General features: G+C 40.4%; 1 protein-coding gene across 3 annotated transcripts in view; it reads left to right on the top strand.

Moving 5' to 3' along the window:
* Positions 1-25,731, top strand: part of LOC123771567 (Dihydrouridine synthase 1) — a 171,918-nt gene that overhangs the window by 13,687 nt on the left and 132,500 nt on the right. For all 3 annotated transcript variants that reach the window (XM_069324394.1, XM_069324393.1, XM_045764179.2), the window contains exon 2: positions 18,573-18,922. The gene's annotated coding sequence lies outside the window, so the exon portion shown is untranslated. The remainder of the gene's footprint in view (positions 1-18,572; positions 18,923-25,731) is intronic.

The following is a 25,731-nucleotide window of genomic DNA, read 5'->3' as shown; positions in this document are numbered from 1 at the left end:
GCTAAGCAGCAAAGTAAAAGGGCATGGAGAAACTATAGGAATTACATGACAATTGAGAGCAGAGAAAGATATGAGAGTGCCAGGAATGAATATGTCAGGATGAGAAGAGAGGCAGAAAGACAATACGAAAATGACATTGCGAGCAAGGCAAAGACTCGGCCTAAATTGCTACATAGCCACATCAGGAGAAAAACAACAGTAAAGGAACAGGTTATGAAATTAAGGATAGGGGCAGAAGGATTCACTACAAACGACAAGGAAGTGTGTGAGGAACTGAATAAGAAATTCCAGGAGGTCTTCACCTTAGAGCAAGGAGAAATTCCAGAGATAAGAGAGGGAATTGTTAACCAGGAACCATTGGAAGAGTTTGAGATTACCAGTGAGAAGTAAGGAAGTTGTTACTAGAGTTGGATGTGACAAAGGCTATTAGCCCAGAAGGAATCTCCCCTTGGATATTAAAGGAAGGAACAGAAGCACTGTGCTTGCCACTCTTCATAGTGTATAACAAATCACTGGCAACAGGGGAACTGCCAGAAATTTGGAAAGCAGCTAATGTAGTCCCGATATATAAGGGGATAGACAGGAGGCACTGAACTACAGGCCAGTGTCCCTAACCTGCATACCATGCAAGCTGATGGAGAAGATTGTGCGAAGAAAGCTAGTAGAACATCTGGAGCGAAAGATCTTTGTAACACAGCATCAACATGGGTTCAGGGATGGCAAGTTCTGCCTCACAGGGTTAATTGAATTCTACGACCAGGCAACAAAAATCAAGCAAGAAATAGAGGGATGGGCAGACTGCATATTTTTGGATTGCCAGAAAGCCTTTGAGACAGTACCACACAAGAGGTTAGTGAATAAGCTGGAGATGCATGCTGGAGTGAAAGGGAAGGTACTCCATTGGATAAAGGAGTACCTAAGTAACAGAAGATAACGAGTCACTGTGAGGTGTGAGGTCTCAGATTGGCGAGACGTCACAAGTGGAGTCCCGCAGGGGTCATTCCTTGGACCTATACTGTTTCTGATACATGTAAATGATCTCCCAGAGGGTATAAACTTGTTTCTCTCAATGTTTACCTGGTTGATGGGGTTCTGGGAGTTCTTCTACTCCCCAAGCCCGGCCCGAGGCCAAGCTTGACTTGTGAGAGTTTGGTCCACTAGGCTGTTGCTTGGAGCGGCCCGCAGGCCCACATACCCACCACAGCCAGGTTGGTCCGGCATTCCTTGGAGGAAACAATCTAGTTTCCTCTTGAAGATGTCCACGGTTGTTCCGGCAATATTTCTTATGCTCGCTGGGAGGAGTGTTGAACAACCGTGGACCTCTGATGTTTATACAGTGTTCTCTGATTGTGCTTATGGCACCTCTGCTCTTCACTGGTTCTATTCTGCATTTTCTTCCATATCGTTCACTCCAGTACGTTGTTATTTTACTCTGTAGATTTGGTACTTGGCCCTCCAGTATCTTCCACGTGTATATTATTTGGTATCTCTCTCGTCATCTTTCTAGTGAATACATTTGGAGGGCTTCGTGACGATCCCAATAATTTAGGTGCTTTATCGCGTCTATGCGTGCCGTATATGTTCTCTGTATTCCCTCTATTTCAGCGATCTCTCCTGCTCTGAAGGGGGAAGTGAGTACTGAGCAGTACTCAAGACGGGACAACACAAGTGACTTGAAGAGTACAACCATTGTGATGGGATCCTTGGATTTGAAAGTTCTCGTAATCCATCTGATCATTTTTTTGGCTGACGCAATATTTGCTTGGTTATGCTCCCTAAACGTTAGGTCGTCAGACATCATTATTCCCAAATACTTTACATGCTGTTTTCGGATTGTGGGCACATTTGATTGTATTTTGTATCCTGTATTTTGTTTAAGGTCTTAATTTTTACCGTACCTGAGTACCTGGAATTTATCACTGTAAAACATCATGCTATTTTCTGATACCCAGTCGAAAACTTTATTAATATCAGCTTGAAGTTTTTTCAATGTCTTTAGCAGAGGTAATTTTCATGCTGATTTTTGTGTCATCCGCAAAGGATGATACGAAGCTGTGACTTGCATTTTTGTCTATATCTGATATGAGAATAAGGAAAAGCAGCGGTGCAAGGATTGTACCCTGAGGTACAGAGCTTTTAAATACACTTGGACTCGATTTTATATGGTTGACTGTTACTCGCAGAGTCCTATTTGACAGAAAACTGAGTATCCAGCGTCCTACTTTACCGGTTATTCCCATTGACTTCATTTTGTGTGCTATCACGCCATGGCCACATTTATCGAATGCCATTGCGAAATCCGTGTATACCACATCTGCATTCTGTTTTTCTTCTAATGCCTCAGTGATTTTGTCGTAATGGTCAAGTAGCTGTGAGAGTCATGATCTCCCTGTTCTAAATCCATGTTGGCCTGGATTGTGGAGGTCATTAGTCACCATGAAACTAGTGACCTGACTCCTCATCACTCTCTCAAATACTTTTATTATGTGGGACGTTAGTGCAACTGGTCTATAATTCTTTGCCAATGCTTTGCTCCCTCCCTTGTGTAGAGGGGCTATGTCTGCTGCTTTAAGCGCATCTGGTATCTCCCCCGTGTCCAAGCTCTTCCTCTACACTATACTGAGTGCCTGTGCTACTGGTACTTTGCATTTCTTTATAAATATTGAATTCCATGAGGCTGGACCTGGGGCTGAATGCATGGGCATATTGTCAATTTCTCTTTCAAAATCTGCTACGCTCGTGTTGATATCAGTTATGATATCAATTTGTTTATTGATATTGTTTGCTGATGACTCAAAAATTATGAGGAGGATTGAAAAAGAGGAGGATAGTAGGAGGCTACAAGATGACCTGGGCAGATTGAATGAATGGTCCAACAAATGGCTGCTCAAGTTCAACCCGAGTAAATGCAAAGTAATGAAACAAGGCGGCGGAAACAGAAGGCCAGACACAGGATACAGAATGGGAGATGAAGTACTTCATGAAACGGACTGGGAGAAAGATCGAGGAGTTAATATCACACCAAACCTGTCTCCTGAAGCCCACATAAAAGGAATTACGTCTGCGGCATATGCGAGGCTGGCTAACATCAGAACAGCGTTCAGGAACCTGTGTAAGGAATCATTCAGAATCTTGTATTCCACATATGTAAGACCAATCCTGGAGTATGCGGCCCCAGCATGGAGCCCGTACCTTGTCAAGCACAAGACGAAGCTGGAAAAAGTTCAGAGGCATGCCACTAGACTAGTCCCGGAGCTAAGAGACATGAGTTACGAGGAAAGGCTGCGAGAGTTGCACCTTACGACACTGGAAGACAGAAGAGTAAGGGGAGACATGATCACAACCTACAAAATCCTCAGAGGTATTGACAGGGTAGACAAAGATAAACTATTCAACAATGGTGGTACGCGAACAAGGGCACACAGGTGGAAACTAAGAACCCAAATGAGCTACAGGACGTTAGAAAGAACTTTTTCAGTGTCAGAGTAGTTAACAGGTGGAATGCATTAGGCAGTGATGTGCTGGAGGCTGACTCCATACACAGTTTCAAATGTAGATGTGATAGAGCCCAGTAGGCTCAGGAATCTGCACACCAGTTGATTGACGGTTGAGAGGCGGGGGCCAAAGAGCCAAAGCTCAACCCAGCAAGTACAATTAGGTGAGTACAATTAGGTGAGTACACATACACACACACACACACACACACACACACACACACACACACACACACACACACACACACCACCGACAGAAGAAGCAGGAAGGATCTGATCACTACTAACAACATACTAAGAGAAATAGACAAAGTGGGGATGAACATTCTAATTAAACACAAAAGAATGTACAAAAGTCTATTGTCGGAAGTTAGAAAGGCAGCAGAGTCTTAGAAATGTAAGGAAATGTTGAGTCCAGCACGAGAGTTATTAAATGAAATTAACTGAAAGAAGATGTCATTGCAACCTGGTCCTCAGGTGAGATCAGTGAGGACATGGGGGTTTTGGCGGCCTCTGTAACATTGCAACCAGGTGCAGGGTACACTGTAACATGGCCACCAGGTGCATGGGGTACACTGTAACATTACCACCAGGTGCAGGGTACACTGTAACATGACCGCCAGGTGCAGGGTACACTGTAACATGGCCACCAGGTGCAGGGTACACTGTAACATGGCCACCAGGTGCAGGGTACACTGTAACATGGCCACCAGGTGCATGGGGTACACTGTAACATGGCCACCAGGTGCATGGGGTACACTGTAACATGGCCACCAGGTGCAGGGTACACTGTAACATGGCCACCAGGTGCAGGGTACACTGTAACATGGCCACCAGGTGCATGGGGTACACTGTAACATGGCCACCAGGTGCATGGGGTACACTGTAACATGGCCACCAGGTGCAGGGTACACTGTAACATGGCCACCAGGTGCAGGGTACACTGTAACATGACCACCAGGTGCAGGGTACACTGTAACATGGCCACCAGGTGCAGGGTACACTGTAACATGGCCACCAGGTGCAGGGTACACTGTAACATGGCCACCAGGTGCAGGGTACACTGTAACATGGCCACCAGGTGCAGGGTACACTGTAACATGGCCACCAGGTGCAGGGTACACTGTAACATGGCCACCAGGTGCAGGGTACACTGTAACATGGCCACCAGGTGCAGGGTACACTGTAACATGGCCACCAGGTGCAGGGTACACTGTAACATGACCACCAGGTGCAGGGTACACTGTAACATGGCCACCAGGTGCAGGGTACACTGTAACATGACCACCAGGTGCAGGGTACACTGTAACATGGCCACCAGGTGCATGGGGTACACTGCAACATGGCCACCAGGTGCAGGGTACACTACAACATGGCCACCACGTGCATGGGGTACACTACAACATGGCCACCACGTGCATGGGGTACACTACAACATGGCCACCACGTGCAGGGTACACTACAACATGGCCACCACGTGCATGGGGTACACTACAACATGGCCACCAGGTGCAGGGTACACTACAACATGGCCACCACGTGCATGGGGTACACTACAACATGGCCACCACGTGCATGGGGTACACCACAACATGGCCACCACGTGTATGGGGTACACTACAACATGGCCACCACGTGCAGGGTACACTACAACATGGCCACCACGTGCATGGGGTACACTACAACATGGCCACCACGCGCATGGGGTACACTACAACATGGCCACCACGTGCATGGGGTACACTGCAACATGGCCACCACATGCATGTGGTACACTACAACATGGCCACCACGCGCATGGGGTACACTACAACATGGCCACCACGTGCATGGGGTACACTGCAACATGGCCACCACGTGCATGAGGTACACTGCAACATGGCCACCACGCGCATGGGGTACACTACAACATGGCCACCACGTGCATGGGGTACACTGCAACATGGCCACCACGTGCATGAGGTACACTGCAACATGGTCACCACGTGCATGGGGTACACTACAACATGGCCACCACGTGCAGGGTACACTGCAACATGGCCACCACGTGCAGGGTACACTACAACATGGCCACCACGCGCATGGGGTACACTACAACATGGCCACCACATGCATGGGGTACACTGCAACATGGCCACCACGTGCATGAGGTACACTGCAACATGGCCACCACGCGCATGGGGTACACTACAAAATGGCCACCACGTGCATGGGGTACACTGCAACATGGCCACCACGTGCATGAGGTACACTGCAACATGGCCACCACGTGCATGGGGTACACTACAACATGGCCACCACGTGCAGGGTACACTGCAACATGGCCACCACGTGCAGGGTACACTGCAACATGGCCACCACGTGCATGGGGTACACTACAACATGGCCACCACGTGCAGGGTACACTGCAACATGGCCACCACGTGCATGGGGTACACTACAACATGGCCACCACGTGCAGGGTACACTGCAACATGGCCACCACGTGCATGGGGTACACTACAACATGGCCACCACGTGCAGGGTACACTGCAACATGGCCACCACGTGCATGGGGTACACTGCAACATGGCCACCACGTGCAGGGTACACTGCAACATGGCCACCACGTGCAGGGTACACTGCAACATGGCCACCACGTGCAGGGTACACTGCAACATGGCCACCACGTGCATGGGGTACACTGGCAAAGCAACAGCAAAAAACCCTCACGGTGGATCGATTCTGAGAATCGAAATATTGTCCAGGAAACAGACCAGTGCGGATTCCCTTGACATTTGAGCAACACGTATTGTGAGTAAGAGCCTGGAGATCTCTTTACTTCGTTGCTTGCAACCTCTGATGGGTATAACACCGATCAGGTCACTTTACTGTGCTGCCTGCAACCTCTGATGGGTATAACACCGATCAGGTCACTTTACTGTGCTGCCTGCAACCTCTGATGGGCATAACACCGATCAGGTCACTTTACTGTGCTGCCTGCAACCTCTGATGGGTATAACACCGATCAGGTCACTTTACTGTGCTGCCTGCAACCTCTGATGGGCATAACACCGATCAGGTCACTTTACTGTGCTGCCTGCAACCTCTGATGGGCATAACACCGATCAGGTCACTTTACTGTGCTGCCTGCAACCTCTGATGGGCATAACACCGATCAGGTCACTTTACTGTGCTGCCTGCAACCTCTGATGGGCATAACACCGATCAGGTCACTTTACTGTGCTGCCTGCAACCTCTGATGGGCATAACACCGATCAGGTCACTTTACTGTGCTGCCTGCAACCTCTGATGGGCATAACACCAATCAGGTCACTTTACTGTGCTGCCTGCAACCTCTGATGGGTATAACACCGATCAGGTCACTTTACTGTGCTGCCTGCAACCTCTGATGGGTATAACACCGATCAGGTCACTTTACTGTGCTGCCTGCAACCTCTGATGGGCATAACACCGATCAGGTCACTTTACTGTGCTGCCTGCAACCTCTGATGGGCATAACACCGATCAGGTCACTTTACTGTGCTGCCTGCAACCTCTGATGGGTATAACACCGATCAGGTCACTTTACTTTGTTGCTTGCAACCTCTGATGGGCATAACACCGATCAGGTCACTTTACTCTGCTGCCTGCAACCTCTGATGGGCATAACACCGATCAGGTCACTTTACTTTGTTGCTTGCAACCTCTGATGGGTATAACATCGATCAGGTCACTTTATTTCGTTGCTTGCAACCTCTGATGGGTATAACACCGATCAGGTCACTTTACTGTGCTGCCTGCAACCTCTGATGGGTATAACACCGATCAGGTCACTTTACTGTGCTGCCTGCAACCTCTGATGGGCATAACACCGATCAGGTCACTTTACTGTGCTGCCTGCGCGATGAGAGGCGACGATGATTGATGGGCGACGATGATTGATGGGCGACGATGATTGAGAGGCGACGATGATTGATGGGCGACGATGATTGATAGGCGACGATGATTGATGGGCGACGATGATTGAGAGGCGACGATGATTGATGGGCGACGATGATTGAGAGGCGACGATGATTGAGAGGCGACGATGATTGAGAGGCGACGATGATTGAGAGGCGACGATGATTGATGGGCTATGATGATTGATGGGCTATGATGATTGATGTGCGACGATGATTGAGAGGCGACGATGATTGAGAGGCGACGATGATTGAGAGGACGACGGTTCAGGAGCAATGACAATTCAGGAAGCACTTTGTGCTTGCCGCCACGTCGCGGGAGAGATACATAATAATTTACACGTGGAAAATATTAGAGGGGCTGGTCCCAAACCTGCACACAGAAATAACATCACATGAGACCAGAAGACATGGCAGGATGTGCAGAATACCCTCGTTGAAGAGCAGAGGTGCAACAGGTACTCTGAGAGAGCACTCTATCAACATCAGAGGCCCGAGACTGTTCAACACGCTTCCACTACACATAAGGGGCATAACTGGCAATCCCCTCACAGTGTTCAAGAGAGAACTGGATAAGCACCTCCAAAGGATACCTGATCAACCAGACTGTGACTCATACGTCAGGCTGCGAGCAGCCGCGTCCAACAGCCTGGTTGATCAGTCCAGTAACCAGGAGGCCTGGTCGACGACCGGGCCGCGGGGACGCTAAGCCCCGGAAGCACCTCAAGGTAACCTCAAGGTAAGGTAACGTCACGGTCTCAGCCTTAACAGCCAAATGCCAGGATGTAACGTTAGCATACGTTATATCGTTTACATTAAAGATCATTAAACTCATAACTTCACATTTAGGGCCATCCCCCTTGGTCACAAATCTGAATATATTCATGTTATTCATTGCTTTATTATATTTTCCTATAGACAGCAGAGAGAATCATGCAAACAAGTGATAAAGCGCCTTTTTCATCTATAATCTCAACTCAATACTACGACAACAATAAGTGCGGCGTTGCCATTTTGTGGCAACTGGGTGGTAAAGGTATACTTTTCTTCGACTGTACAAATACTAACTGTATATAATGGATTACCATCGCCATTTCAAATTTCTGACAATAAAAGTTACCGCTGAATATAAAAGCATTGTCTTTTAAGCAGAATATTATAGTTTCGATAACAGTTGCTGATTGTATTGTAGCGAGTAACCCTTATACTCGCTCCAATTATCTCATTATCTTAATAGCCTAACTAATTAGCACTAATTACAGAAGCTCCAATCCTTTCCCCAATTACAGGTAATACTCTTTTCATCTTGTTGGAGGGAGCTGAAGTGTAGTCACCTATAAGCAAGCGATATGAGGAATGGAGGACAGTACAATTTCCAGTCAAGAATGTAGTACTCGACGTAGGCAGTTCTAATCGACCCAAGACGCTCCAGCTTCGACACAGAGCAGACAGCAGACTAGGACCGCATGGAGCTACAACGCTCTCGCTCCCAGAGTTCAGACACTCACAAATTCCCAATCGAGCCGCCACGCTCTCCCACATAGAGCTCCGCGACTCCGGCCACACTCAGCTCTCTGCTCTGCTCCAAGCTCCGTCTGAACGTTTACAACAATGCCACCAACCGACTACTGTAATCAAGACTAATAAATAAATATGAAAACTCACTAAACAATGTGTATCTAATCTACCCAACAACGTAACAGAATCGTATGTTACAGTATCATCATCAGGTACCGAGGTGAAAATGAAAGTCTCGTCGAAGCTGAAGAATTTAGTATCACGTTCGATGTTCAATGAGGTAACAATGCTTAATTTAGTACAGGCTATTCAAAACCGGTTATTGAACAAGGCTTAGCACTCTGGTGGTGGGGAATCTGCCGCAACACACAGGGTGGCTCTGTGCTCTCATTTTTGGGATGATTCTAAAGCTTTTGAGAAAGTTGAACAGACCATTTTTTAAGAGAATTCCTGCCTGTTATTTCTAGACAGTTATAAATTTCTTATCAGATATGCTAATTAATTGAGAAGTGGAATAATTATCCTCTCTGAAAATTTATCATTAAAAATTGGGGGTAAAATAAAGTGCATGTTTCTGCCTATCTTAAACCATTGTTGAAAGAGTTAAGAGCCACGGGAGACATCTCCCATCACGCAGGCTGCAGTCGCACCTCCACAGATCTCACAGATCAAGATTGAGGTAATGGCTCAAAATGGCCACACTTACGGGCTATTCATGCCCGTGCCACCTTTTGGGTGGCTTAATCTTCATTTTTTTTTTTTGAGTTAAGAGCCAGTCGAGCTGGGTACTGCATAGGCAGTATTAGCTTAATGTTTTCTGTTATGCTGATGATCAAGCTCTACTTGCACTGACCAAAGAGGCTATGGAAAACTTGATAGAAATATATGATACAGTGCAGTATAAAGCCTAACGTTCAATCCTGTAAAATTGTCTGTACTTGCTTTTAATTCACAAGACTCGTTTTACCGAAATCCCAAACTAAAAATTACTTGGCAGAGAGGTTCCAATAAAGTACAGTATTTTGAAAAGGCATCTGGGGCATATTATATTGTCAAAGGGCCCACTTTCTCGTTTTCCTGGTAATATTAGAGACGTAAAGGTCAAAAAACAAATGTTATTATGATTCATGAGTGAATTCTTAAACAGAGAATATGTGAATATGACTTAAGTAGTCCCCGTGGCGCAGTGGTACCACACTCGCCTGGCGTGCCGCCAGCGCTTTGATCCTGGCCGGGAGGTTTTACTGGGCTCCAATCTTTAACTGTAGCTTCTGTTCACCCAGCAGTGAATGGGTACCTCGTTGTTAAACGATTTGGCAGGTCGTATTCCTGGGAAAATTAAGATTAGGGACCTGCCCGAAACGCTACGCGTGCTAGTGGCTGTACAAGAATGTAACAACTCTTGTTTATATAAATAAATAAATAAAAATCTGTCATCTTGATACCAGATCAAAAGTAAAGTTATTAAACAGTCAATGTCTAAACTTGTATGGATGTGAACTATGGGACCTTCAAAATGCTGAGCTTAATTATGATTGGAGGAAATATTTAAGACGTATCTTTGGCGTCCAGCCTCGCATTCACTGGAATCTCCTACCTGACCTTATGTCCACACCCACACATGAAGTAATTCACAAATGAGTGATATCATCTTGATTGAAATGAATCGCTCAGCCTGCGAACTCAATCAACTCAATTTTTTTTCAGGCACTCACTTGTCAATGGCTGCTCCTTTTCCAGATGTATATACTTAATTGTTAGGAAATACAACTTGAGAATGAGTGATGGTATAATGGTATAAAATTATATATAATGGATATTTATAATGGTATAATGGATATTTATAATGGTATAAAACTGGATAGGATAAAACAGCTAATCCACAAAGAGAGCGCAGGGAGACCCCCGGCTGGGTATTTGGAATTATGAGGGAACTACTGTCACAAAAAGATGACTTACTGACAACAATTTTGACTCCCATAGAAGTCAGATCTATGCTACATGAGTTGTGTGTTTGGAGTGATTGATTGAGACCGGGGATAATATATATATATATATATATATATATATATATATATATATATATATATATATATATATATATATATATATATATATATATATATATATATACTAATATATATATATATATATATATATATATATATATATATATATATATATATATATGTCGTACCTAGTATCCAGAACGCACTTCTCAGCCTACTATGCAAGGCCCGATTTGCCTAATAAGCCAAGTTTTCCTGAATTAATATATTTTCTCTAATTTTTTTCTTATTAAATGATAAAGCTACCCATTTCATTACGTATGAGGTCATTTTTTTTTTATTGGAGTTAAAATTGACGTAGATATATGACCGAACCTAACCAACCCTACCTAACCTAACCTAACCTATCTTTATAGGTTAGGTTAGGTTAGGTAGCCGAAAAAGCTAGGTTAGGTTAGGTTAGGTAGGTTAGGTAGTCGAAAAACAATTAATTCATGAAAACTTGGCTTATTAGGCAAATTGGGCCTTGCATAGTAGGCTGAGAAGTGCGTTCTGGCTACTAGGTACGACATATATATATATATATATATATATATATATATATATATATATATATATATATATATATATATTTTTTAAGTTTGTTGTGAGGGTACCACCTCTGGTGCCAATATGGGGACCCATAGCCTCGGAGAAGAAAATAAAAAGTATTCAGAGAAGACCTTGTGGTTTCTCACTGAACACTAATATTATCTTCTACCACCCCCATTCTTTTGTATGTACACATATATATTTGTTTTATTTGAACTTTGTTACAAAAAAGGAGTTACATATAGGGTACAAAAATGGTTATCATAAGTTGTCGAGTTCCTCCAGCTCCTCAGATAACGGGCCTTGAATGCAGTGTGCATGTCCCCCTCTGTACCTAACGTTACAAATGAGGTGGTAGAGGTACGGGGATTAAAAATAGAGAAAATAAATTTAGTGATTATTCTAATATACAAACCGCCAGATGCAACGGCCGAGGAATTCACAGAACAGATAAACAAAATAGAGAATAGCCTTGATAATTTGGAGAACCCGATACCTGATATTATCTTCCTAGGTGACTTCAACTTGCCTAGTCTCAGGTGGAGAATAGCAAACAATAATATTATACCAGGAAATCTATCGGGACCTAACCAACCACAGATTAGAGAACTAATTAGATTCTGTGACAAATTTTCACTCAACCAGCAGAGCCAACGAGAAATGAAAATATTCTAGATCTGGTCTTTACGAACAATGAAGACATTATCAGAGACATTGCGATATCAGATACCACACACTCAGATCACAAGCTCATTGAAGTGCAAACGACCATCAATACTCAGAATAGACCTAAAACGTTGATAAAGCGAGAGGGGCTATTCAGTAAATTCAATTTTAATAATAACAGGATAGACTGGGAGATAATAAACAGGGAACTTACAAACATTCCATGGGAAACTGTTCTAAGTAATACAAGTCCTACAGAAGGAATAGAAAAACTGACTTCGGAAGCGTATCAAGTCTGTCTGAAACATGTTCCTTTGAGGAAAGCCAGAAAGAGAACGCAGACGACACTATAAACAAAGGAAGAAAATAACGGAAATGCTTATGTAGACACGAATTTCCCGTCAAAGAAGGAATATTTAAATAGGGAGATTGAAGAAATCGAGCGGAAATTGAAACACTCATATCAAACTGAAGAAAGGCAGTTAGAACAGAAAGCAATTCAGGAAATAAAGAAAAATCCAAAATACTTCTTCACATATGCGAAATCAAAAGCAAAAACCACTACCAGTATTGGATTTATTCGTACAAGTGAAGGTTCATACACGGAGATGACAAAGAAATTAATGAAATCCTAAAAAAGCAGTATGAGGACATGTTTAGCACTCCAATAAACAACATGAAAGTGGAAGATCCAGACAACTTCTTAATGCGGGATATTCAAACCCCTGTAAATATAACTGATATCAACACGAGCGCACTAGACTTTGAAAGAGAAATTGAAAACATGCCCATGCACTCGGCCCCAGGTCCAGATTCATGGAATTTAATATTTATAAAGAAATGCAAAGTGCCGGTAGCACAGTCACTCAATATAGTGTGGAGGAAGAGCTTGCACACGAGGGAGATACCAGATGCACTTAAAGTAGCAGACATAACCGCTTTACACAAGTGAGGGAGCAAAGCATTGGCAAAGAATTATAGACCAGTTGCACTAACATCGCACATCATAAAAGTATTTGAGAGAGTGATTAGGAGTCATGTCACCAATTTCATGGAGACCAATGACCTCCAAACCCAGGCCAACATGGATTTCGAGCGGGAAGATCGTGCCTCTCACAGCTACTTGAGCACTACGACAAAGTCACTGAGGCATCAGAAGAAAAACAGAATGCTGATGTGATATACATGGACTTCGCAAAGGCTTTCGATAAATGTGACCATGGCGTGATAGCACACAAAATGAAGTCACTGGGAATAACTGGTAAAGTAGAACGCTGGATACGCAGTTTTCTGTCAAACAGGACTCGGCGAGTAACGGTCAACCAGATAAAATCTAGTCCAAGTGCAGTTAAAAGCTCCGTACCTCACGGTACAGTCCTTGCACCGCTGATTTTCCATATTCTCATATCAGATATAGACAAAAATACAAGCCACAGCTTCGTATCATCCTTTGCAGATGACACAAAAATCAGTATGAAAATTACCTCGGCTGAAGACATTGAAAAACTTCAAACTGATATTAATCAAGTTTTCGACTGGGTATCAGAAAATAACATGATGTTTAACAGTGATAAATTCCAGGTACTCGGGTACAGTAAAAATGAGGACCTTAAACATTATACAGGGTACAAAACACAATCAAATGTGCCCATAGTAGGAAAACAGCGTATAAAGGATTTGGGAATAATGATGTCTGACGACCTAACGTTTAGGGAGCATAACCAAGCAAATATTGCGTCAGCCAGAAAAATGATAGGATGGATTACGAGAACTTTGAAATCCAGGGATCCCATCACAATGGTTGTGCTCTTCAAGTCACTTGTGTTGTCCCGTCTTGAGTACTGCTCAGTACTCACTTCCCCCTTCACAGCAGGAGAGATTGCTGAAATAGAGGAAATACAGAGAACATATACGGCACGCATAGACGTGATAAAGCACCTAAATTATTGGGATCGTCTCAAAGCCCTTCAAATGTACTCACTAGAAAGAAGACGAGAGAGATATCAAATAATATACACGTGGAAGATACTGGAGGGCCAAGTACCAAATCTACACAGGAAAATAACAACGTACTGGAGTGAACGATATGGAAGATATATATATATCTATATATATATATATATATATATATATATATATATATATATATATATATATATATATATATATATATATATATATATATATATGTGTGTATATCACGAAAATAAACACGTGATTAAGAATGTGACAATGTCAGACCACGAAGGAAAAATGAAACAGGAAATTTCCTTAAGTACTTTCGTATATTAAATACATCTTCAGAAGGTCAAAAATGAAACAGGAAATTACTACAAAAACAAAAAAAGGCCAGCCTACTGATGAAAAACTCCCCAGACACCAAACAGAACGCCCTGAAGGATATATATATATATATATATATATATATATATATATATATATATATATATATATATATATATATATATATATATATATATATATATTTATATATATATATATATACAGTATATATATATATATATATGTCGTACCTAGTAGCCAGAACGCACTTCTGGCTACTAGGTACGACATATATATATATATATATATATATATATATATATATTGGTAGACCGGGGCATCATTCAATGGAGCCCAGCCCACCAATGACCACAAGCCAGAACCTGGCCCCCTCAGAGAGGCGCAGGGAACAATGGCCCCGGAAAACCCCCCCCGTGGTCGGGGGCACCCCTTATCCGCCACCGACTTTATATATATATATATATATATATATATATATATATATATATATATATATATATATATATATATATATATATATATATATATGTCGTACCTAGTAGCCAGAACGCACTTTTTGGCCTACTATGCAAGGCCCGATTTGCCTAATAAGCCAAGTTTTCCTGAATGAATATATTTTCTCTAATTTTTTTCTTATCAAATGATAAAGCTACCCATTTCATTATGTATGAGGTCAATTTTTTTTTATTGGAGTTAAAATTAACGTACATATATGACCAAACCTAACCAACCCTACCTAACCTAACCTAACCTATCTTTATAGGTTAGGTTAGGTTAGGTTGCCGAAAAAGTTAGGTTAGGTTAGGTTAGGTAGGTTAGGTAGTCGAAAAACAATTAGTTCATGAAATCTTGGCTTATTAGGCAAATCGGGCCTTGCATAGTAGGCTGAGAAGTGCGTTCTGGCTATTAGGTACGACATATATATATATATATATATATATATATATATATATATATATATATATATATATATATATATATATATATATATATATTTCAATATTTATATATATTGAAATATATCTTCACCATATATATATATATATATATATATATATATTTATATATATATATATATATATATATATATATATATATATATATATATATATATATATATATATATATATATATATATATATATATATATATATATATCGTGATTATCGTCTTTTCCAGCCTCTCCTCTCTTTAGAAAAAAATGTCCGATTCCTATCAATTTCATCGCAGAATGGTAATATAATTATACCCCCCTAATTCTAGAAAAAATATTGGAGGATATCCACTTTGGTAGCCGAGGTTACGGAAGCTACCATTATATAATAGGAACCCAACCGATTCTAGCCTAACTTAACCTGATGCAGACCCGAGAGTGTCTTTTGTTTTAATTGAAATGCATGCGGTTACAGAAGCTCCTAACATATAGGAGTTTCCCCTGCACGAACAGCCAGCACCTCTTCAACCACCACAGAAAACGCGTAGTCCACCCACACAGAACTCCCACACTAAACAAAATTGAACAAGTAGCCCTCCGACTACAGCAACCACCCATGTCTTTCAAACCACACCGACCATCCTCCGAGACTCCAACTTTGAAAATAGGTCCTGGCCAACATGACCACCAAGACAAACCACGTGTCAATAGAGACACGAGATTGCCACACAAATATCACCTGCCTACTAGATCTACTCTTTGAGTAGATCTACAGCAAGCAGTGATATCCTCCCAGTCATCTTCACAGAGGAAAGCTTTACAGACTGTGTGCATCATGAAGCCTTAAACACCTTGTGTGCTATAGAACCTTATTCAAACAGATAATTCACCTCACACAGCACCACATCAATACAATTCAATGTTTCACGCTCGACAAGCCACAATGTAAACATCTTAGCTCATCCAAATTACTCATGATTTGGATGAGCTTACCTGTCACTCAGGTAATTACAGGTAAATACTTTCCAACACTATGTCTGTGATAACCCTATTGTCAATGATTTCAGACCAAATGGTATTAGGTACTTTGAGCTCTGTAACTACTTATAATAATAATAATAATAATTTTTATTTACAAAAAGGTACAATGGGTATGTGAGATTACATAAGATTTTTTTTTACATTCTTGCAAAGCCACTAACACACGTAGCGTTTCGAGTAGGTCCTTAATCTAACATATCAGGTAAGATGAAAAGGTATAACACGTGTAGCAAAATGTATATCAACATATAACTACAATATAACATTATAAATTGACAGAGGTGATTACACTGGTGAAGATATATGTCTAAAGTACTAATATTGGGGAAGAGGGTAGTACAAGATACATTAAAAGTTTGAAGCATCAGGTAGGAAACAATGAGGATGAAATTAAGTACGTTTTGGTTTTGCTTTTGAATAAGGCATAGGTTGGACATTTTGTTTAATTCATTAGAGAGGAAGTTCCATAGACTGGTTGATTTTATTTTCACGGAGTGTTTGCACAGATTTAGTTTGACTGGGAATATCAAAGATATATTTATTTCTGGTGTCGTGCTCATGGGTTCTATTACACCTATCATTGAAAAGTTTCAGATCAAGATTAACATTGAAGAACAAAGTTTTGTACATGTATATAGCACATGAGAATGTGTGGAGCGAGTGCATGTTTAGCATGTTAAGGGACTTAAACAGAGAGGTTGTGTTGTCGAAAGGCAAAGTTTCCTGTAGTTCTGGTAGCAGACTTTTGCTGAGTGATGATGGGCTTGAGGTAATTTGCAGTGGTTGAACCCCTTGCACAGATACCATATGTAAGATAGGGATAGATTAGCGCGTAGTATAATGAGAGGAGAGCAGAGTAGGGAACATAATATCTGATATTAGAGTGTATACCGACTGCTTTTGATACTTTTTTTGGCAATGCAATATATGTGCGTGCTGAAGTTGATTGATTGATGAAGATTAAGCCACCCAAAAGGTGGCACGGGCATGCATAGCCCGTAAGTGGTGGCCCTTTTGAGCCATTACCAGTATCAAGAGCTGATACTGGAGATCTGTGGAGGTGCGACTGCACCCTGCGTGACGGGAGATGTCTCCCATGCTGAAGTTCAGTCTCTTGTCTATATATAGGCCAAAGAACTTTTCCTCATTTTTATTGCCAAATGTTAAAATTGTCATCTGAAGTTGAATTTCAGTTAAAGATTTACAACCAAACAAAATGTAGTAGATGTTTTTTGTGTTAATATGACTTTGTTGGTTGACATTCATGAGTAGACTTTTTTAATTCATTATTTCCAATATTATTGAGTGTTTGGGGGTTGGGGGTCAGAATAGATGAAAATAGTATCGTCAGCAAATAGTATAGGTTTAAGAATGTTAGAAACATTTGGCAAATCATTGATGTATACAAGAAATAAGAGGGTCCTAAGATGCTGTCCTGTGGAACCCCTACTGTTAATGATAGAGTGGGGGGAGGTTATGTTATTGATGGCTACATATTGGTGTCTGTCACTAAGATAGGAACGATTATAGTTCAGGGCAAGGCCTCGGATACCATAGTGCTGAAGTTTAAGTATGAGGTAGTTATGGTTTACAGTATCAAAGGCCTTTCTCAGATCAATGAAGAGGCCAATTAGGAACTCATTTTTGTCAAGGGTTGTGTAGATTATATTAAACAGATAAATAATGGCATCATTAGTAATCCTTTGGGAACGGAAGCCAAACTTGCAGGGACTTATAATTATTCGCTTCTCGACTGTTTGATAACTTGTGTCTGGGTCACTAAGATTTTTGTGGTAAGGTTAGCACCAATTGACGAAAAGAAGCTATTAAATTCAGTTGCCGTTTCTAAGTTTGTTGCAAGTTTGTTTTATCTGATTGTTATGTGATTGTTGTTTAGATCCTAGGATGTTAGAGATGACTTTCTATGTACTTTTCATATTTATACACTCACGAATATTGGACGATGTTCTTGTGCTCTACCCAGCTTTTTCTATATTTTCATTAATTATACTGGAGGATTAGTAATACGTAAGATATATTGAGATGTATATTTTCAAAATCTAGATCTTTTCAGGTGTTTTTCATGACAATTCTGGACGTAAAACTGAAAATTGAGTTGGCAACAGTGGCCGAGTACCAACATCTCTTGAGACTAACCGCTGTCAACAACACGCGGCGGACCTGACGCTCCACCCGGGTGCCTGGCTTGTTTACGTTCTCTGTGTGCTTATCTAACAGTGCCAAGCAGCTGTCAACCTGCTTGTTTTTTATCGCCAACAGTAAACGTATAGCCTCCAGGCTTCGAGTTTTTCCCTTTACAAGGGAACGACCGAGATACATAAGGTCCCGTGTTGTAGCTGCTTCCATCCCCACAACATCTCTCTTCCCAGCGGAATATCATCTCTCGTCAGTTTCACACTTAAGGTATGTTGGTATTTTTTGAAACAGTACTTTCGGCTGTAAATAGGATTCGTAGTATGTTGTTTCGCTAATTATACAACTTTCGTGTGGGTGCTCGTGCCCAAAAATGCTTTATCGAGTTCTGTAGTTTTTAAATTATGAAAAATCTTAGTTTTCCTTTTTGAAGATAATAAGATTGTGGTAATGACTGCTGCAGTCCACCAAAGCTGTAGTCCTGAGGCTCCGGGTTCGATCCCTGGTGGAGGCAGAAACAAATGGGAAAAATGTTTCTTTCATCCTAATGCCCCTGTTACCTAGCAGTAAATAGGTACCTGGAAGTTAGACAACTGCTACGGGTTGCTTCCTGGGAGTATGTAACAAAAAGGAGGCCTGGTCGAGAACCGGGCAATCAAAATGGTAATCATTTGCCATTTTGGAAAAAAATCATGAATGCCTTAGTTACCCTCTTGTGCATTAATAAAAATTTTTTTGCACCATATCAGATGTGTGGTTAATAGACTATCAACTAGTTAATGCATCTAAGGATATGATTGCATCCAATTACAGAAGACTTTCTATTTCGGGATACTATCTGATCATATTCAGCATTCCAAGGATCATTAATGTTAATTTATCTAAACAGTTAAAGTGTTTAAGGAATTTGCCATAAAGTGTCTCACTAAAGGTGAGTTACTTTATAATGAAGCTAAAGTAAAGTAAATACAAAATAACTTGGTTGTATTAAAGCTTTGTTCTGTCATACAATCCAATAAGTCAAGAAATGTCAAGTATTAGGATGAAAGTACTGTACTCTTAATTGCTTGGATTTCGGAGGCTGCTACTCATTCTTGCAATACCCACATCGAATTAATTTCTAACTTTTAATTAATAGGACTTAGCAGCAGTTAGGGCACTGGTAAGCTGTGGCAATGTATTGCACAGTGTTTTGTAATGTCAGAATCTACCCATATATATTATTATTATTATTTTGATTTATATATACTGTACAAGAGTTCTTATTTTCTTGCACAGCAACTAGCATGCATAGCGTTTCAGGGAAGTCCTTAATCCTAATTTTCCCCTGAATACGACCTGCCAAATCTTCTAACAACCAGGTACCCATTCACAGCTGAGTGAACAGAGGCTACATTTAAGGATTGGCGCCAAGTAAATCCTCCCCGGCCAGGATACAAACCCAGGCTAAAGCACTCGAGAAACGCCAGATGAGTGTGTCATAACTTCGCCATTGGGACTGCATCATTACTTTATTGCAATTAACCCCTAAACTGCACAAAACGTCATATGAAGTGTGACATTGAGCTTACTTTTTAACATTTTCTGAAACCTCTTTCAAATTTTTTGTGCCTAATCTACTAGGCAAATGCTCCAACTTTGTCTAAATGATACCAGCGTAACTTGAAAAACAAGAAAGTAAAAAATAATTATAAAATTAAATATTGAAGACTTATAGAACAGACAGCTGTGCACACTATATGTAAAAATGGTGAGAATCTGTCAGAAACTTGATTTTTGGATACTGGATAATTTTTGGATTTTTGGATTTTTTTAAAGTCCTAAGTTCTGAGAGTTATGACTGATTTATTTGTTGACCAATTTAATTCTGTCTTCACATAGTTAGGAACGGGTATGCACTCTCCAGGATGTAAAGGTTACAACAAATTCAAGTAATAAACAAAGGAGGAAAACTTAAAACCTAAAAAAAAAAAAATTGTACATTGTTGAAAGTAACTTATAATAATATTGGGCAATGCATTTATATAATATATAACAAAATAGAGCATATTATTAACATGCATACTCATTATTTGTGTTATTATGTATTACCAATGTAATAAAGGTGCCAGTTGCATATCCACTTTGTGGATACTTCTTACTACTATTCTTCTTTTTTGTGTGTCAGACAGGTGCTTGCATCTCTTTATTATTGCATTATCCATCAATTCCAGTTAATAGGAGCTGTTCTTATCAACAATTTATTTTTTAAATATTCATTTAAAATCAATTTCAAGATAACCTTAAGATAACCTCAAGAATTTCTGAAAATATTTTAATGAAAGTTTCACGACGCTGTAGCCAATAAGTTGGAGATTTGTTTAACATTTTTAAGTAATTTTGACATAATTCAAATATTTTTTGCTTCCCTCCTTCCTTATGCTGAGCAGTTTAAGGGTTAACAGTGGTGTTGGTGGTATTGTATCGTTCTTGTGGCACCCACCAAAGAAATAAGCAAAGAAACCATTGCTCAGATCATTGCTTTAAAGGAAGCAGGCAACCAAAGTAAGGAAATACGTTCCAGTGGAAGAGGTTGCAGCTGGCAGTCTGCTGGTCAAGGGTTCTGGCTCTGGTCTCTGATAGGCTAAACATAACTGATGTGACCCAATATGGGGGCACCATCTCAGCAAGATAGTTGAGGGTGCCATTAGAGCTCTCTCAGGCAGAAAAATTTCATTACATTCAACACCTTTTTTTTTACATTATTCTATGCTCATGGCATAGCATAGTTTAGTTCATGGCATAGCATAGCATAGTTCATGGCATAGTTTAACAATATAGGAAGATAAAAACAAAATTAGTGTGTTTCTGTAAACTGTACATTCTATTTTGGATACCTCACCTGCCTTTAACCCTTTGACTCCATATCCCATCATATGATGGGGTAGTTTAAAAAAGTTCAGACTGCACATCTTGTCATGTAAAGTAGTAGGGTACATTGTAAGATTTGAAAACTCCCATGGGTACACAGGGCTCACATCAGCTTCCTCAGCAGCCCGTCCTAAGGTTTCCCAATGTCAAGAAAATTTGTCAAATTAAAGTGTCCTCTCCTAACCTACCAGAGGACCCAAAACAGAACGGGACATAACCTCACTCTCTAAAGCCGCTTCAATTTTTGGCTTTATGTAATGCATACGAGTGAAAAGTAACATCCTGTGTAAGAGGACAGGTTGTTCTCAGAGCTCCAGTGAACAGATGCTATTTTGAAAAAAATCATGTACACTATTCCTGGGTGTGAAGGCACTGACTTTCATTGAACACCCAGGAAGGTGTTCCTGGATATTGAGTGAGCAACCATGGCTGGCGCATGCAGCATGAGCTAACAACACTGCTGTTCAGCTTGTGTCAACAGCAACACTTAAAAATGATGAAACATAAAAATAACTACCTGTACAGTAATATTATTTTGTGATGATAGTATCATAGACGATCCTGATTGTAATAAAGACTATGCACAATGTTCAAATATCAGTGAAGACAAAGCTATTTATGATGTTCACAGCTGACACAGATTAGGTTCAGTGCATGTATGCAGCATGAAATAACCATAACCCTTGAATGGTGCTAATTCTACCTGTATACCATTTTGAACTAACTGGTCTAACTAACCCACCAGAAATGACACACAATATGGAAAAACATATATATTTGCAAACATACAAGGCCTAAAGTAAAAATCAAGAAATAAAGTTCATAAATGGCATTCTAGAAAAGTCAAATTCAGTATTTGGAGCATTCGCGGAAACCCATTCAAAAGATTATGGATGGTGAAATCTGGATTCCAAATTAAAATCTATATAGATGTGATTGAGAAATTAGGTCAAATGGAGGAGTAGGTCTGTATATTAAAGAGGAACTGGTATGCACAGAGCTCCTGAACTCAACCAATGAGGTGGTAGAGGTACTTGAAATCTAGGTAGTAAAAATAAACCTAATTATTATTCTAATATACTAACTGCCCGATGCAACTGTTGAGGAATTCACAGAGCAGATGCACAAAATAGAGAATATCCTTAATAACCAAGCAAACCCAGCTCCAGATATTATCTTCCTTGAAGATTTCAATCTACCAAGTTTAAGATGGAGAATGGCAAACAATAATAATATTATAGCGAGAAACCAACCTGGAAGTAATCAACCGCAGGTCAGAGAACTACAGAAATTCTGTAACAGATTCTCGCTCAACAAACAGATTACAGAACCAACTAGGAACGAAAACACACTAGACCTGATATTTACAAACAATGATGAACTAATCAGAGACAGTACAATCTCTGATACTACATACTCAAACCACAAGCTCATTGAAGTTATAACTAACATTAATACTGGTAGTAGGTCCAAGAGGATCAACAAGTGAGAATGGTTATTCAATCAATTCAAGGCAGACTCACTAACAAAAACTGCCACTGCTTTAACTGTTGTACAGTTTAAAATACCTACAAGTTTCTTACAGAATAAGGTGCAAATCAAGATCAAGAAAATACTCCAAATTATCAAACGTAGCCACAGAGTCAGAGTAGCGGTAGGCAGACCCAATGCGATGTGGTACGAACAATCCACTGGGTACTCCTCTTTCAAGCCTGGCAAAAAGCTATCCAAAGACATTGCAATAGTCATACACTGACTCAGACTTGACTACAAGTGCTGCTGGGAAGTAATAGATTCAATAGTTAAAGAATGTCATATCTGTGGAACAGATACAGAAATGCCGCTATTACACTACTTACTGGAATGTGAAGCAGCTGAAGCCCTGCGTATCAAACTCAACATTCATCCAACAAGGGCAGCTGCATTAAATGCAAAATCCACAGCGATTACAAGGCTTAGAAATGCAGTTGAAGAATGGGATACACTAGTGAACACTGTGCATCTATATCTGCCACCAAGGTAATGTTATTAAAACAAAAGACTAAAACCAGTGCTTAAAACAGAGGTGGAAAAGAAATGGGAGAAAAGTAGGAAAAATTACCTCCACTTAAAACTTGACCCCAGATATCACAGTAACAAGGCTATCGGGAATAACCGAACTCAATTAAGGGCCCGTGCTACATGGAAATATTTTTCCGAGTAGCTAAATCTAAAATAACAACAACAATAATCAATTAAATTTCAACAATAAGAGGATAAACTGGGAAAAAATATAAAAGTTGCAAAACATTCAATGGGAGAGTCTTAAGTGACAAAACTCCCATACAGGGAATAGTGCAACTGACAGCTGAAGCATAGAAGATCTGCTTGAAACATGTGCCTGTGAGGACGGTCAAAAAGAGGACCACTCTAGAAAGAGAATGCAGACGACTGTACAGAAGGGAAAAATCATGTAAATGCTGAAAACAGACACGACTACTTTATCACAAAGAAAATAAGAAGAAATGGAGAGATAGAAGAAATAGAGCAATTGATGAAGTGTTCATATGAGTCTGAGGAAATGGAACAGACAGCTATACAAGAGATAAATACAAAATCCTAAATATTTTTTCACCTATGCAAAATCAAAATAAAAAACCTCCAACATTATGGGAAATTTAATTTTGTACAGCTGAAGGTACACAAGATAACAAAGAAATTAGTGAAACTCAAAAAGGCCAGTATTTACCTGAGGGCCACTAATATTGGTGGCCTCGATGAGGACAGGAAGCTGGTAACTTGTCATAGGTCCCCCCATTTGCCCTGATGATCTTTTCTAGCTGTATTTTAAAACCCAGCAGAGTTTTGGCATTTATGGCTTCGGCGGGTAGGTGGTTCCACGGGCTTATAACCCTATGGATGAAAAAGCATCTCCTGTTTTCTGTCCTACATTGTGGCTTGTTGTCCAATGTAGACTATGTTTAGCACCCCCAAAAAGCAACATGAAAATTGATGATCCAGACAGCTTTAGGAATGACATCCAAACTACAAATAATATAACTGATATTAACATGAACTCAGAAGACTTAAAATAAGAAATTGACAACATGCCCATGCACTCGGCTCCTGGTCCTGATTCATGGAATTCAATATTCATAAAGAAATGTAAAGTACCAGTAGTGCAAGCACTTAGTGTAATTGGAGAAAGAGCCTGGATATAGAGGAGATACCAACAACACTTATCAGATATAACTCCTCTGCACAAGGGAGGTAGTAAAGCTTCGGCAAAAAATTATAGACCAGTTGCACTAACATCACACATAATGAAAGTTTTTGATAGAATGATTAGGAATCAAATTTCCAGTTTTATGACAAATATTGAACTTCACAACTCAGGACAACATGGATTTAGAGTTGGAAGATTCTGTTAATATATATTATATTTGCTGTGAAAGAAAACAAATTGTGTGGATAATTATGACATAAATATGTGAGTGTATTGATTTTATGCAAGATTTATTATAATAGAATATCAAGTGAGAATATATTGAACAATATGAGTGAAATAAATTGATGAAATACATCATAGACATTGTAAATAATGCCATGAGAATAAATTCGGGTAACTCCGGCTGATTGAATGCCACATGGGAAGCCACGGGGATGCACACTGCGTGAGCAAGCAAAGTTTGATGACGTCATGGCGAGATTTCTCAACTGATTCTCGTCAGTGGCAAGTACTGTATATTTTTTTTCCCATGATCAGGCAACACATTTTAAAATTTTAAAAGGAATTTTTTTTTAATTTGTTTTCTTGCGCACAGTGGTGTTGTTGTCTATTAATAGCTGCGCCACCTAGGGGTTAAAGTAATCAAACACTTTGCCAAACTTGTGGCTCTATTGATCAAGTAATACAAGTACATCATACAATAATATCATGTAATATAATATACAATAATATATACAGTTTATGCATTTTTTATTCCTTATGATAATTAAATGCATAACTAACCAAGGCTAAATCAAGCAGAAAAATAAGAAAATACATTACTCCATCCTGTAATCATGGAAGTCATAGCTGATCTGCCAGGGATCAGTCAACCGAGGACCAAAACACAAATCAGTCAAACGAGAGTACATTACAGTATTTTACTACAGACCTGATACCTTGAGGTTACCTTGAGGTGCTT

This window comes from Procambarus clarkii, chromosome 14 (assembly GCF_040958095.1).
Source record: "Procambarus clarkii isolate CNS0578487 chromosome 14, FALCON_Pclarkii_2.0, whole genome shotgun sequence".
Lineage (NCBI taxonomy): Eukaryota > Metazoa > Arthropoda > Malacostraca > Decapoda > Cambaridae > Procambarus > Procambarus clarkii.
This window is presented reverse-complemented; position numbering and strand designations above follow the sequence as displayed.